Raw genomic sequence first — 15,368 nt, forward strand, 5'->3', positions numbered from 1 at the left:
CCTGAACACACGACCCTTTTTTGGTTCATTGGTTGCAGTCACCCATACTGCAGGATCAAAAAGGCGGATGCTGACTGGAGTCATCGCTATATCACTCTACCATTTGCTGCTCGTATGACTCCTTTAAAATAATGATTATAGTATGGATTAATAATTAAAAATTATAATATTCATTGTAACTTGTCTATTACAATGTTTATTAATGCAATAAATACACACCGTTGTCGCTCTCGCCTTCTCTGATACGAACTCTTTCATGCTCTTACGTTTATGTGTTTTAACAAACACATCCTTGTAAGGCACAATACCTTCTTTTTCTGCTTTATACGAGGTTAAATGATAAAAACAATCAAATAAAAAGTATGCAACAATACTTATAAATTTGACAATATATATTGATGAGTTACCATTTTTTTGGTGGCTCCCAAAAGTCCTACATTCACCTGTTTGTAGATGGGCATTGGGCATCTTCGTTCGGTTTTGTGCAATCTTTGTTGAGCGGTTTCGAAATTCATGGCCCGTCCAGTTGTCGTACATTGCATCCCAATAATCTGACCTGATAGTAGGAAGGTCATGGCCCTTACACTGTAGTGGATCATCTATCCCACCATATGCTTATATTGTTGCAGTCTTAATATTGTGCAACATGTCTGCAAATCGACTGGCAGCCTTCTGCCATACCCGCCTTGCGTCCTGCTCTTCCTTCGCAGTCACAAAGCGATTTAAAGCCTACAAATAATTTCAGAAAGTTAGTACATATGACTATAACAAAAAATTAAATATGAAACACATTAGCTATAATAAATGATTGTCTACCATGAATGAGGACCACAATTTGTCCAACACCTTCTTCGGGTACTCTTTTCATTGAGTGATCGGTCTTGAAAGATGTTGAACTAGTGACTGCCTAATTTCTTGTATTACTTCTTATGGCTCGAACTTCGCGATGCACATGAATTGGTACACATTAACTATCGATATACACTATTTATAAGATAAGTATTGGATAAGTGAAAATAAAATATTTATGGTCGATTATCGATATACACTATTTGAATGAGTCATCGTATGTCAGACTAAGAAGACCCTGTTACCGATATTGTCTCCTAACGTGTATGAATAACTGGTGTAGGTGGATTATGTGTAGGTGAAACATCATCTATAGAAAAATGAATTAGAAATTCATACAATGCATATTTAAACTAATCAAGTATACAATTAGTTAAATGATATACCTATCAAAGCAACCCGTGAAGATGAAGGCTGAGACTAGCTACCCCTGGGTGCTCAACCACTGTGACCTCTACAAATCATATTCTAACAAATAAAAAATTTATTTGGATCAGTTACACAACTCTATATCTTCATGGATATATAATCAAATCGAAAATAACTTCATGCAATACATTCAAATATTGCAATACATTTAAATCATTCAAATCATTGCAATATATTCAAATCATTCAAATCATTCACATCAAACATTGCAATACATTCAAAGAAAAGATATGACATCACTTGCTAATCATGGATAACTTATCCTTAACTTGCAATACAATTGGATCAGTTACACAACTCTATATCTTCATGGATACATAATCAAATAAAAAATAACTTCATTCAATACATTCAAACATTGTAATATATTCAAATCATTCAAATCATTGGAATACATTGCAATACATTCAAATCATTTACATCAAACATTGCAATACATTCAAACATAAGGTATGTATTACAAGATGTATTTCAGTAGCTCGAGTATGCTTCCTCATCACTTGTTTGACTTTCAAATTCTTCTTCTTCTGCCTTCTTCTCTTCATCCTCTTCTTCTTCTTCTTCTTCTTCTTCATTGAGTGCCCATCCACTTGGTATATTATTTGGATCACATTCTTTCATAAGTGTGCCATCGAACAATAGAGATATGGCATGCATAGCATGTTCGACATCGCGACCATAAGAGAAGTCATATATATCATCTGATTGATAGTAATCACCCTCTTCAGCAATCCTGTCTTCTTGTAACTGATCATACTCAGGGTATAGTTTAGACTTCACCTTGCAAACTGCCCATCATTTATTTCTATCTGACTTCTTTGTATTCGGATATGAAGTATAGTAAACTTGTTGAGCTTGCTAATATGAATGGTTCATATATTCCAAACCTTGATTTATGATTCACCTCTACAATGCCTGAGGCTTTGTCGACTCTTGTTGCTATGAGATTAAACTAATGACACTTAAATAAAGTTACCCTATTATTTATGCCTAAGTAAGTTAACTCCATTATTTCTTGTATAACACTATAGTAGTCATGTTCATTTTCACCGTAGCCGCTACCCTTGACACACATGCCACTATTCATCGTTGACTTGTTTACACCATAGTTTTTTTATGAATTCGATAACCATTTACGATATACCCGTTGTAACATTGCACAACTTTGGTCGGACCATTTTGTAAATCACATATTCCTTAGTCATTAACATCACCATGACGGACCTACAAGTATAAACAATGACTGTGATCATGACCAATTAAGTAACTTATTGTTGTTTACACGGAAAGAATGTATGTCATCATCCTTACCAAATCTTTCAACCATGCCACAAACTTATTTTCACGTTCTTTCTATACTTCTGAATCAGTGAGATGTGGAAGTTCTCTTCGCAACTCCAGATCAAATCGTTCATGCTTAACAAATATTTATATTACTGAACCATGTACACACGTATAGAACTTAGGGTTACATATTAAGTATACTTACTCGATGTATGGGTCAATCACTGAGCAATTAAAAAAGATATAGATTTGTGTTGCATCTTGCTCTCGATCTTTCAAGAGTCTTGATCGACAACTGCTAAAGGCATGCCCAAGTGGTTAAAATATCGAAAGTTTGTCAACTACAGTAAATTGTTCTCCATCATCATTACGAGGTAGGCAAGTGTAATGTGTTGGAATATGAGGTTCAAAGTACATAGATGAGAAATTTGAAATATCTTCTAAAGTGTATGCCTCACAAATAAAACCTTTCACTCTTGCTTTATTTTGAACCTTTTTTTTGAGGTCAAACATGCATCTGTCAACAATATACATCTCATAATACAATAAATTCCTAATAGCATTGATGAGAAAAATATAATAAAAAATATACCTTTCAAACGTGTACATCCACCGATATTGCACAGGACCACCAACCCTGAGTTCATATGGCAAATATATGATCACATGTTCCATAACATCAAAAAATGTGACAAAAATATCTTCTCTAGCTGACAAATAGTAGTGACGACAAAATCATCTAGATTCTTTACCTTAGTTACTATAACTTTCAATGCACACAATGTTTTAAAAAATCTACTCAACTCGGATAATACCCCCCATATAGATTTGTCTAGCATATCATGGAATGATAGGGAAATCAACCGTTGCATAATGACAAGACAATCATAGCTCTTCAACACATATAATTGTCTCTCGTCTATCTTCACAGCCCGAGCAATGTTAGAGACGTATCCATCTAAAAATCTCATCTGTCTCAACCATTGACATACATGTTTTACTTGATCTGGTCCAACCACGTACCCTGCCTTTGGTTTCAACACTTTGCCATTGTACTCTTTGAGTTTCAATTCTGGTCTTTTACATATTACTTTTAAATCCATACGTGCCTTCGGATTATACTTTGCTTTTCCTTCGACATTCATTAGCGTATTGAACACATTATCAAACACATTTTTCTCCACATGCATCACATCCAAATTATGTCGTATTAATAAGGTCGGTCAATATGGTAGTTCCCAAAATATATATTTCTTTGTCTAATTGTGATCCTTCCCAAATCCAAGAAAGCGCGTCGGACTATAGACATCTGTCAGTACATCTGAAAAGTATCATAATTATCTTAAAATCTCTATACCAGACAACCGTGTAGGTGGACCTTCTATTTCAGTTGTGCCTGCTCGGAACACATTCCTTTGTTGTCAGAACAGATGATCGCTGAGTAGAAATGGATGATGACAATCAAACAAGCACTGCTTCCTTCCATGTGTCAATCTAAAAGATTGTGTATCCTTTATGCAGTACGGACAAGACAACCTCCCATGTGTGCTGCAACCATATAACATACCATATGCAGGGAAGTCACTGATTATTCATAAAATAGTAACCTTCATATTGAAGTTTTGCTTTTTATGGGCATCGTACGTGAGAACACCGTCATCCAACATTATTTTCAGTTCATCAATCAATGACCTTAAATATATATCAAGATTTTGGCCCGGAGAGGTCAAACCAGGGATCAATAGAGATAAGAAAAAATTTTGACCCTTCATACACAAGCTTGGAGGAATGTTGTATGGGGTGACAAATACTGGCCAACACGAGTATGAAGTTGATCTATCCCTAAATGGATTAAATCCATCTATATATAAATCGAGCCTAACATTTCTTACTTCCATTGTGAAGGTCTGATGAGTACGATCAAAGTGCTTCCAAGCTTCTACGTCAACATGATGCGTGATCTTGTTTTCATCATGTCGAACTTTATTTGCATATCATCTCATGTGTTTAGTTGTCCTCAAAGACATATACAATCATTGCAATCTAGGGGTGAGAGGGAAGTAGAGAAGTGACTTGTATGACACTTCTTTTGACTTCGTGCTACCATTGCCTCTTGTCTTTGACTTGAATCAAGGATGCCCACATGACAGACATGAACTGCTATTTTTTTGATCTTTGAAATACAACATGCAGTGATTTGGATAAGCATTTATCTTTTGATACCCCATACCTAGAGCGTTGACCATAACATTTGCATGATAGAAATTTTGTGGTAATTTCTCATCTTTGGGCAACATACTCTTCACAATAGAGCACAGATGATCAAAATATAATTGACTCAAATTATACTTAGACTTCAAATTCAGTAGTTGAAGAACTGCAGTTAAGATAGTGTGACTCTCACAACCATTCCAAAGTGGCCCATTAGCATCTCTAAGTAAGTCATAAAATCTACTAGCTGCATCGTTTGCTGCTTCTTCATCTACCCAAGTTGGTACATCATTAGAACCCATAGCAGAACCTAGTTCTGGTCCTGCGGCATCACATATCAATTTCACATATAGATTATCATGCACCACATCCACCCATGCATCAAAATTATTCAAAAATTCTTCACCATGAAGCATCCAATTCTGATAATCACTCACAAAACCCTTCCTGTATAGGTGATGTCTAACTCCATAAGGTTTTACAAATCATTTTTTCTTACACATCGTGCAGAGGCACCTAATCCGACCGATGGGATCCACTGTACTGACACTTGCCATTACAAATTACAAATTCAATAAAACTGTCAACACCATTCATATATTTAACTGATACCTCATTGTCAACTATCCTACGGTACATCCATTCATGGTTTGCAGTCATTTTGTCCTATGATGTTACATATATTATCCTAACCAGTTAAAAGAGAATCATAAAAATGCTATGATAAAGAAAATATCTAATTTATCATGCATTGTTGGATATATATATCACAAAGATATTTAGAAAGATGAAATCACATTCATAAACAAGATACTTTCAATTTAAGCATATTTTCATAATACAATTTCACATGGAGACCATAATTAATTCAAAAATAACTTCATGCAAGTATAGATACACGATACACGACACACACACACACACACACACACACACACACACACACACACATATATATATATATATATATATATATATATATATATATATATATATATATATATATCACAAAGATATTTAGAAAGATGAAATCACATTCATAAACACGATACATTCAATTTAAGCATGTTTTCATAATAGAATTTCACATGGATGGCATATTTAATTTGAAAATAACTTTATACAAGCATGAATACACGATACACGATACACACACACATATTTCATCTTTCTAAATATTTTTGTGATATATATATATATATCACAAAAATATTTAGAAAGATGAAATCACATTCATAAACACGATACATTCAATTTAAGCATGTTTTCATAATATAATTTCATATGGAGGGCATAATTAATTCAAAAATAACTCCATGTAAGCAAGGATACAGTCACGTCAAACATTGCAACACATTCAATCATTCATATCACAATAATGTCAAATATGTACCTACAACAAACACACTTCAATATCTCGCTAACTACTACCATGACTAGCATGAACTCCGAACTACAAAAATAAGAGTACTTTTATTTTCATACATTCAAATCATGCTCAACATGATCTTCGAACTCCAGCAAAGCAGTCCTAGATATCCACAACTAAGTGAGTGTGTGAACATGAAAGTGTTGCATCCAAGAAAATAAATAACATATGATACGCTTGCATCACTTACTCACCACAGGTATTTACTCAATTTGCATTGCTTTTGCCTTTGCATATTTTTCTTATTTTTTTTTTGCATTGCATTTTTATCCACATGCGATGCTTAACACTAAACATCGCACAATTAGCTCAGCTACGTACCTGTAATGCATATTTCTATACGATGAAGAGGGAGGAGGGCGACGATGAGAGGAGAGGTGCAATCAGGGTCAAACCCCTCTCTCGTAACCGAAGCAACAGGGAGGGAGTCTCGACCCCTCCCTTACAAAGAAGGAAAAATGGGAGGGGGCTGAGCCTTTCCCTCAAAACCTAAGAAAAAGATGTCAGGGAGGGAAATCAACCCCTCTCTAGTGAAAAATAAGGAACGGGTGGGGCAAGGGCCTTGCCCCCGCATGCCAGAAACATCCAGGCAGTAGGGGCAAAGCCCCTGCCAGCCGAAAGGAATGAGGGAGGTACCCAAAGCCTCTGCCACGTTCTTTGTCAAAGGCGGTAGGGGGTGTCTCCCCTGCCGATCAGAAAAACTAGCAGGGGTGCCCTTGCTTGCTGGTCGGAAAAGGGAGACAAGCTGGGGCGCAGCTTCTACCTGTCGGTTGAAAAACAAGAGACGAAGAGGAAGGGGCTATGCCTGTCGGTCAGCGACAGGTAGCTAAATGCAGGGAGGGCCAGTGGAGGCAAAGGGGCCGTCGTCTACTAAGGAACCGACTGACGGAGGCAAAGGCGACAAGGATGAAGAGAGTGTGAGAGTGAGTGAGAGAGAAAGAGAGAGAGAGAGAGAGAGAGAGAGAGAGAGAGAGAGAGAGAGAGAGAGAGAGAGAGAGAGAGTCTCCAGTGGCAGATGGAAGGGAGTAACGACAAGGCTTAGGGAAGGAAAGTGAGCAGCGACGTGGTGACCTCCGGTGAGGCGAGGATCGGGGCTCAGAGAAGGGAGCAGCAGCGGGGTGGATTCTGTCTGGGCTGGCAGAGGCGAAGGGGCTATCGTCTGCTAAAGGGTCGGCCAACGGAGGCAAAGGCGGAGGGTTAGGGTTCTCTGACTGAGAACCCGATTTGGGGGAAATTAGAGAGAGAGAGAGAGAGAGAGAGAGAGAGAGAGAGAGAGAGAGAGAGAGAGAGAGAGAGAGAGAGAGAGAGAGATAATTTCGCACCTTAGACATGCTTATATCAAAAAATAGCGATGGATTAGCGACAAAAAAGTTTTGTGACAAAATCCATCACTAAGTAGCGACTTCCGTAGCGATGAAAAAATTATGTCGCTAATTAGCGGCGGAGTTTGAGACATAATATTTTTATCGCTAATTCCGCAACAAATTTCAATTTTAGCGATGACTACTTTTCTCTAGCTAATCCGTCACAACTTTGCTATGGAAATAATCCATCACCAATTTATGTCGCTAATTAACATTTTTCTTGTAGTGTAAAATCTCATTTAAATTAATAATTTCTGCTTCAATGGCTTTCATAAATTCCTTCATTGTCCTGTAGTGAGAGAAGAAGCCTCTAATATTCTTAGTTACTCGTAATTGCAAACGCAATATGCTAAGATTATTTGAGCACCCCCACTTCTCATAGACAACCTTTTAATCGACTGTGCTATTATATGTAAAAGTGAGTTAATCATTTTATACATGCTTCATATTAAAAAGGTAAACATGCGACCCTTTATTATTCACCTTTTCTAAGGAAAGCATAATAGAGTTATGATTGTTCTTCTTTGTTGAAAACAATAATACTCAGAGTTGTTTTGTCTCCTCAATTATCAAAGAATTGACTTCAATTGTTGAAACTAGAAGATCATGTAACTAATATCAATTCAGCATTGTACCTTAAGGTACGAACATACTTCATAGGCTTGTGTATACACCTACTATTACACCCTATGTGAATTTGGAACACAATGACTTATCTTTGGGCAGAATCATTATTTCATGTAGTCACACACAATCGCAGTACCAAATTTTAGTTTCAACACAGTCCGAAAAACCCTCAATCAACACAACTCATATCTCTTTAGTGACTATATGAGTAAGTTTATCGAGATCTTTTACCGTAAATACATTTCTATTATAAAGCATCTTCATGCAATGCATGCATATTCAAAATAAACTATATATTAAATCATCAAAAGACACAAATTCATGCTACATCTCTTATGTATAAATGAAATTTTGATGAAATATATCACATATATCATGAATCAAGTCATAATTTCAAGCTTAAATATCATGGATAACTGAAAACATCATAAAACACATGCAAGAGTCATGCATCTATGATAAAAATATACATAAAGTATGAGAAAATAACAAAGGCATGTTGTTATAAGTAATACCCGAGATCATAATATTGGAACCAATCATAAAATACACCAAACCGGCCTAAAACAATCCCAAACCAGTCAAGAAAGACTCTAAATCGGTCCTAGAATTGTAGAACAAGACTAAAACATACACAAACGCTTCTAAACCCCTAAAATCGAATGAGAAAACTCATGTTCTTTCTTAGATACAAGAAAACATGGTCTCCTTTTGTAGGAACCAGTAAAAACGCTTTCAAAACCAGTTAAAAAAGGCTTCAAACCGGTCTCAGAATATACCTAATCGGTCACTGGACCAATTTTGCACCTTAAAAGGGTCATATAGTGTTGGATCTTGTTTCAGACCTTATTCGACTTGAAACTGTACATGGGTCAGATCCAACAATTCTGACCCAATCCAAACAGATCTCAGGTCAGATCTTATGGATCCAGACTGATCCAAATTGGTTCGAATCCATACCTAAGATTGGATCATGACCTGATCCATCCAGAACCCAATATACTTGGTTTCGGGTTCTAGACCAGGTCCCAAATGGGTCAGGCATGGACCCGATCTACCTGAAATTTATCCGGGGTTCGGGGTACGGGTCCCAGAACGGATCTGACCAGGTCGAACTTAGACCTAGTCCACCCGGAACCCCAACGGGTTCAGGTCCGACTGAGTCAGACTTAGACCCGATCCACCCAGAAAGCTCTATGGGTATGGGTCCCAAACTGGGTCCGACCGGGTCGGTCTCAGATCGAGTTCACCAAGAAACCCCAGCGGCTTTGGATCCCAGACTGGGTCTTAGACCCGGTCCACCCGGAGCCAATAATGATTATGTGTCATGTACCAGAACCTATCGGGTCAGGAGAAAACCCGATCCACCCGAAACTCCCAATGGGTCTGGGTTCTCGATCGGGTCCGTCCGGGTCGAACACAGACTTGGTCCACCGAAACCCCAATGGGTCCAGATCTTGAACTGGGTCGGACACACACACAGTCCACCCGAAACCCCATAATGGGTCTGAGAATGCTCTTCTTAAAATACAGCCTGATGGAAATCTCAAATACCGATGAGATCTGAACGAAAGTTGCTCGAAAGTTAATTGTGAACAACTTTTATTTTGACATTGTTGCCAAATTTTGTGCTGGTTCACCAAAAAAAAGTATGCTTAGATATAGTTCTACCAAACTTTTATAGAGCCACTAGAAAACATGCTGAAATCCTTGTACACAGCTCCAATGATGCTCAAATCATGTAGACAAGATCGTCACATGTTAATGAACTCAGATCCACTGGCGAATCGTCGATTCTCAGCCAGAGATGGCTGAAATTTAAGGATATACAGTAAAGGCTGCCTCAGTAGTCGACCACAAATGACCAACTAAATGACTAGCTGGAACGACTGTGGTTGTGGGCAGCCATAAAAGTGGGGGTGGGGGGGGGGGGGGGGGGGGGATACGGCCGCCACACGTGGCTGATCTCAGGCTGCCAGCGACGATGATTCAGCTAAGGTGGTAGGAGGCTCTTAAAAACCCAACTGAGAATCGATATTTGACAACCACGCTCACTGACGACGACGACTAGACTTTGCGAGGGGACAATGACTGCTGTCGACCCGCATGCAGTGTGTCGTTTGTTAATGCCTCCCCCGCCGCCATCGACTTTCAACAAAAAAATTAAAATGGGAATCTGATGGGAGAGAAAAAATGCACTGACAACTTTTTCGACAAGCATCGCATGGACGTCGGTGCACCAACACCCTAAATGCATGCAATAGAAGCGTGGTGTGGGCCCATAACCTAATGTTGGCATAAAATTGATCACAAAAAATCCACTTACAGAATGCGGCCTTGGACTATCGGAACGACGCTTCGGTGAATGCGAGTGGTCAGCGTTTTACTCAACCAATTTATGCCCTCAATGAGCTCAGGCCAGAATGTCGAATGGTCAGCAAGACCCTTCAACCCAGAAAGAGAAATAACACATTTATGTGACACTCATCACACTACTACAAGTCTCAGTATTTATACGGAGATGTGATGGAGGTCTTTAATGGGAATGAATGAACACAGAAACCTCAAAACCCAAAGCTACACCCATATATGTTCCTATATCAATATGAATCACATCTAGTTGGGTCCAATCTGATAAAAATAGAACACAAAACCCAATGGTACAGTTGTATAACTAGTGGGGTCTGCCTAACCCCAACTGGTCTATAAAAAAAATGACGGTGAAAAAATATAAAAGGGATGCAAATCAAGTGCAAGCAGTGTAGCATTGAATTATAAAACAAAGTTGTATGTCAAAATAAAGAAAATATTATAAAGCAAAGTTGCATTCCTTCACCGGTACGGGACCCATGAGTGTGTGTCCTTTGTCGTGAGGCCGAAGCTGGATGTGCTCTCTCATGGTCAAGGGGTTCTTGAGGCTTCGTTAAGCAAAACCATTTTCTCTTATTTAGCCTAAAAGGAAATGTTTGTATCCTTTAGGGCGTTTTTGTTTGAAGGGGCGCATCGTCTAAGACATCACGTCCTGGACAAATTATGGTCCGATTATGGTGTCCTGCCAAAACGAGCTTGCAGGATGCTAGGATCCCATTTTTTTCTTCTTTTGAAAGGCAAGTTGGGGTTAGGCAGAGCCCTTACCAGTTGTACAACAATACCATTGGGTTTTGAACCTGAAACGTCCCAACACAAGGTAACGTACACTAGCGTTTCCTACCAAACAAGGGGAGCGCCCCCCCCCCCCTTCTGTTAGTGCTAGGATCCCATTCTTGGCAGAATGGGCTTTGGGAATCACAAGGTTTGGACACAGCAGTCCAAGTAGACTGTCAATTGAGTGCACTTTCAATGTTTGTGTGTGCGCTGCGGAAGAGAGCTCCACAGAACACCTGCTTAACAGCAAGAAATTAAGATTAATAATCAAGTTTCACCTGAAGTTCGAGGATTAATCAGCCAAACAAAGCCAAAATCATTGCATGAGTTATAAAAGATTATCCAATGAGGGCTCAGCTTGTCTGGCACAAAGCAGGTTATATGTTCCCCCCCTGAACAGGGCAGTTAGCTACATCTCATGTTCGGGGGTCCCAAAGAGCACCATGTATGTAAGCATGTGCGTCTCATATCCCCATGTTTGTCAGCATTAATTAGCATTGGAGTTTGATGCGATTGCAAAGACTTAAGTACCCTCTCCTCCATTGGTGCAAAAAAAATGACGATTCTTGAAAAGGAGTGGTTGTAAAGATTTAAGTGCCCCGAAGATGATTATTTAAGACCCAGTCTCTGCACTGCAGGATTATCTGAGAAAGAAATCTCCCCTAAAGGAGGCCATGAACATCAACCCTCTCACACTCTCTCTCTCCCTTCTCTTTCTGCTTCTATACACATCCAACAGAAGATCTTACATTGCTCCATCAAGCACTGTAAAACCCTCTCTCTCTCTAGAGAATAATAATAGGTCTCAGTTTTTAACAGGTTTGAAATATCAAATGAGCATAGAAAGTAATAAAACTTTTCAGATAAAAACTATACACATAGAGGAAGAAAACCCTATTTACGAATTTGGAAAATGATCTTCCGTTGGGGAGATATGACTTTTACAAAATGAAATAAAAACCTATGTCACTCAAATAAGGCAGACTGATAGGGGTCTGGTTTTAGATCCAAATGGGGTATCAAATGACCATAAAAATCTCTGAAAATTTACAAGAATAAACTAGACTTTATAACAAAGACACCATTTTTTACGGATTTGAAATCCGATCTTTAGTTAGGGAGATATGATCCTGACAAGTTGGTTCTGATTCGGATAACGATTTGTATCACAAATCGCTGTAGTGTTTAGCGAGAAACACTACAAATCGCTATAGCGAGGTCCAACAACACTATAAATAACTGTGGGTCTCGTTAGAGACCCAAAAACACTATAAATCATAGTTAAAAGACCAAAAAACACTACAAATCGCTGTGGGGCTCGTTGGAGACTCCAAAACACTATAAATCATAGTTAAAAGACCGGACAACACTATAAATCATTGTGAGGCTCGTTGGAGACCCAAAAATACTACAAATCATAGTAGGGACTCATTAGAGATCCAAAAAAATCATAGCAATGATTTGCTGAAGAATATTGCCAATCAAATAGAGATTTGTTGAAGAAGTACTACAACAGTCATGATATGGGGGCCAAAATCAGAACATTTATAAAATCTGGATACAAGGTTCTGGTATTTAATCAAAATAAAATAGTAATTGACCATGAAAAATTCTGAAAATTTACAGGGATGAACTAGACACATAAAATAAGAGAACCCGTTTTATAGAATTGAAAAATGATCTCCCATTAGGGAAATAAAATTCAAACAAAATGGATCAAAATCTGAGCCGTTAAAATGATACAGGGTGACAGGGTTATGGTTTTTGACCTAAAACTGGTATGAAAACACCATAGAAATCGCTGAAATTTAGTATGAACAAATTAGATTCAATTTAAAAAACAACCTTTTTTACGGATCGGAAAGATCATCTTTGGTTAGGGAGAAATCACTCCCGCAAGTTGGTCCTGATTCTGCTAAAATCCTGACAGTGCAAAATAACAGGTTCTGAATCTTGATTTTTAAAGTGAGCCAAACAAACTCAGAATGATCTGATTTTTGGTGAAGAGCATGAAGACATATGCATGAAGTTGCAGTAAAAAATTCAGATAAAAATGATAGATCTAAAATGCACCAGAATTCAAAGTATAATCTAGAAAGCAACTGAACATGATGAAAGCAAACTGCACATGCGTGAATGTTCAAACATGAGATCTAATGCCTTAAAATATGAATGGGTAAAAACTTTGAATCAGACTCCACAACTCTTCAAGTTGAATGATGCTACCCATGCTGGGAGGAGCCCCCAAACCTCTCTCCTGTAAGGGCAAAAACTCTAAATCAGGCTCCACAACTCATCAAGTTGAACGATGCTACAGTCAGTGTGCAGGTCAGTTGGTGTTTGATGGAGAAATGTTGGATCGTTTGTTGAATGTGCACAGAAGTAGAGAGAGAAGGGAGAGAAAGTGAGATGAGGTTTTACCCCTCTCTTGTAAGGGTAAAAACTCTGAATCAGGATCTACAACTCATTTAGTTGAATGATGCTACCCACGCTGGGAGGAGCCCCCAAACCCTCCTCCTGTAAGGGTAAAAACTCTGAATCAGGTTCCACAACAGTCAATGTGCAGGTCAGTCGGTGCTTGATGGAGCAATGTAGGATCTTCTGCTGGATGTGCACAGAAGCAGAAAGAGAAGGGAGAGAGAGAGAGTGAGAGGGTTGATGTTCATGGCCTCCTCCAGGGGAGATTTTTTTCTCGGATAATCCTGCAGTGCAAAGACTGGGTCTTAAATAATCATCTTTGGGGCACTTAAGTCTTTTCAAGAATCCTCCCTTGATTTCTTCTCTAGAGAAAGAGAGAGAGGGTTTTACAGTGTTTTACGGAGAAAGAAGAAGAAGACTTTGAAGAGTCAACATCATCCTCGACTTTCTGGATGAAGGACATATTTGTCCTTTTTTTGAACTGTTTGTTATTTCTTTTTTGAATGAAGGGCATTTTTGTCATTTTCTCAAACCATCACTTTATGAGAAGAATAGCAAGAAAGGGTACTTAAGTCTTTGCAACAACACCAGAATCCGATGCAAAGTTATGTCAACATACACGGGAATACGAGCCCCATGTGCTTGTATACGTGGTGCTCATTCAAAGCCCCGAACACAGACATGGGATTCAGTGAATCATCGAGGGGAACATACACCACCCTCTCTGTCTGTGCACGTCACCTTGTGTTGGGACGTTGCAAGTTCGAATCCTAATGATATAGTTGTATAATTGGTAGGGGTCTGACTAACCCCAGCTTTAATTTCTCTGTCGAAAATAGTTATAAAAGATTAAGCTAATAAGCAACACAATCAAGCTGCAGAGTGCAACCAACAACATGAATCATAACGTAATGTCTAGATTAATTAATATCAAACCCTTTAGCATTTTAGAACAATGTATACATGTAAATAGGCCTGAGTTGGCTTATGGATAGGCAGCTGTCTCACTATCCCAAGTTCAAATCTCCATATGAGGACTTCCTTCCGCAAGGTCAAGCAAAAGGCTCCCTCGGGGTCGATGGGTGTACCCACAGAGTTTTACGCTGCTGGGACAGCGACAGTAAAGTATGAGAAACTATATCGATACGATCAAGTAGGTAGGCCTGAATTTATGATGGACATTTTACTTTAGTTTGGAAAATGTATGGTTATGGATTTGAATCTTTTATTTTATAATCAGAGTTAATCAGGAATAGTGAGCACTACCTGAATCCATTTTTCCAAAAAATATTGCTCCTTATTGACTTGGAAGTTGGAACATAATGCTGTTTTTTTTTTTTGCATTTTTCACTTTTTCCTGTGTTGCCCACATAAAGGGCAAATTAGAAAAATCATCCAATTTATTAGTAATTGATAAAGAACTGCACCATTTTCCAATCATTACATATCTCTCTCTTTCTCTTTCTTTTGGTCATTTCAAGTGCTTATTTTGGTATCCCATGGGGGCTAAAGGGTAGCCGGGACGGTGGTGTCGTAAGTACTGCAGGCAGAGCCAGCGCGGCTAGGTTTCTGATCTGGGGCAGTTTCTCTACTTATTGATAGTATAAAACTGC

This window comes from Nuphar pumila, chromosome 6, assembly GCF_984573655.1.
Source record: "Nuphar pumila chromosome 6, dmNupPumi1.hap1.1, whole genome shotgun sequence".
NCBI classification, from domain to species: Eukaryota; Viridiplantae; Streptophyta; class Magnoliopsida; order Nymphaeales; family Nymphaeaceae; genus Nuphar; species Nuphar pumila.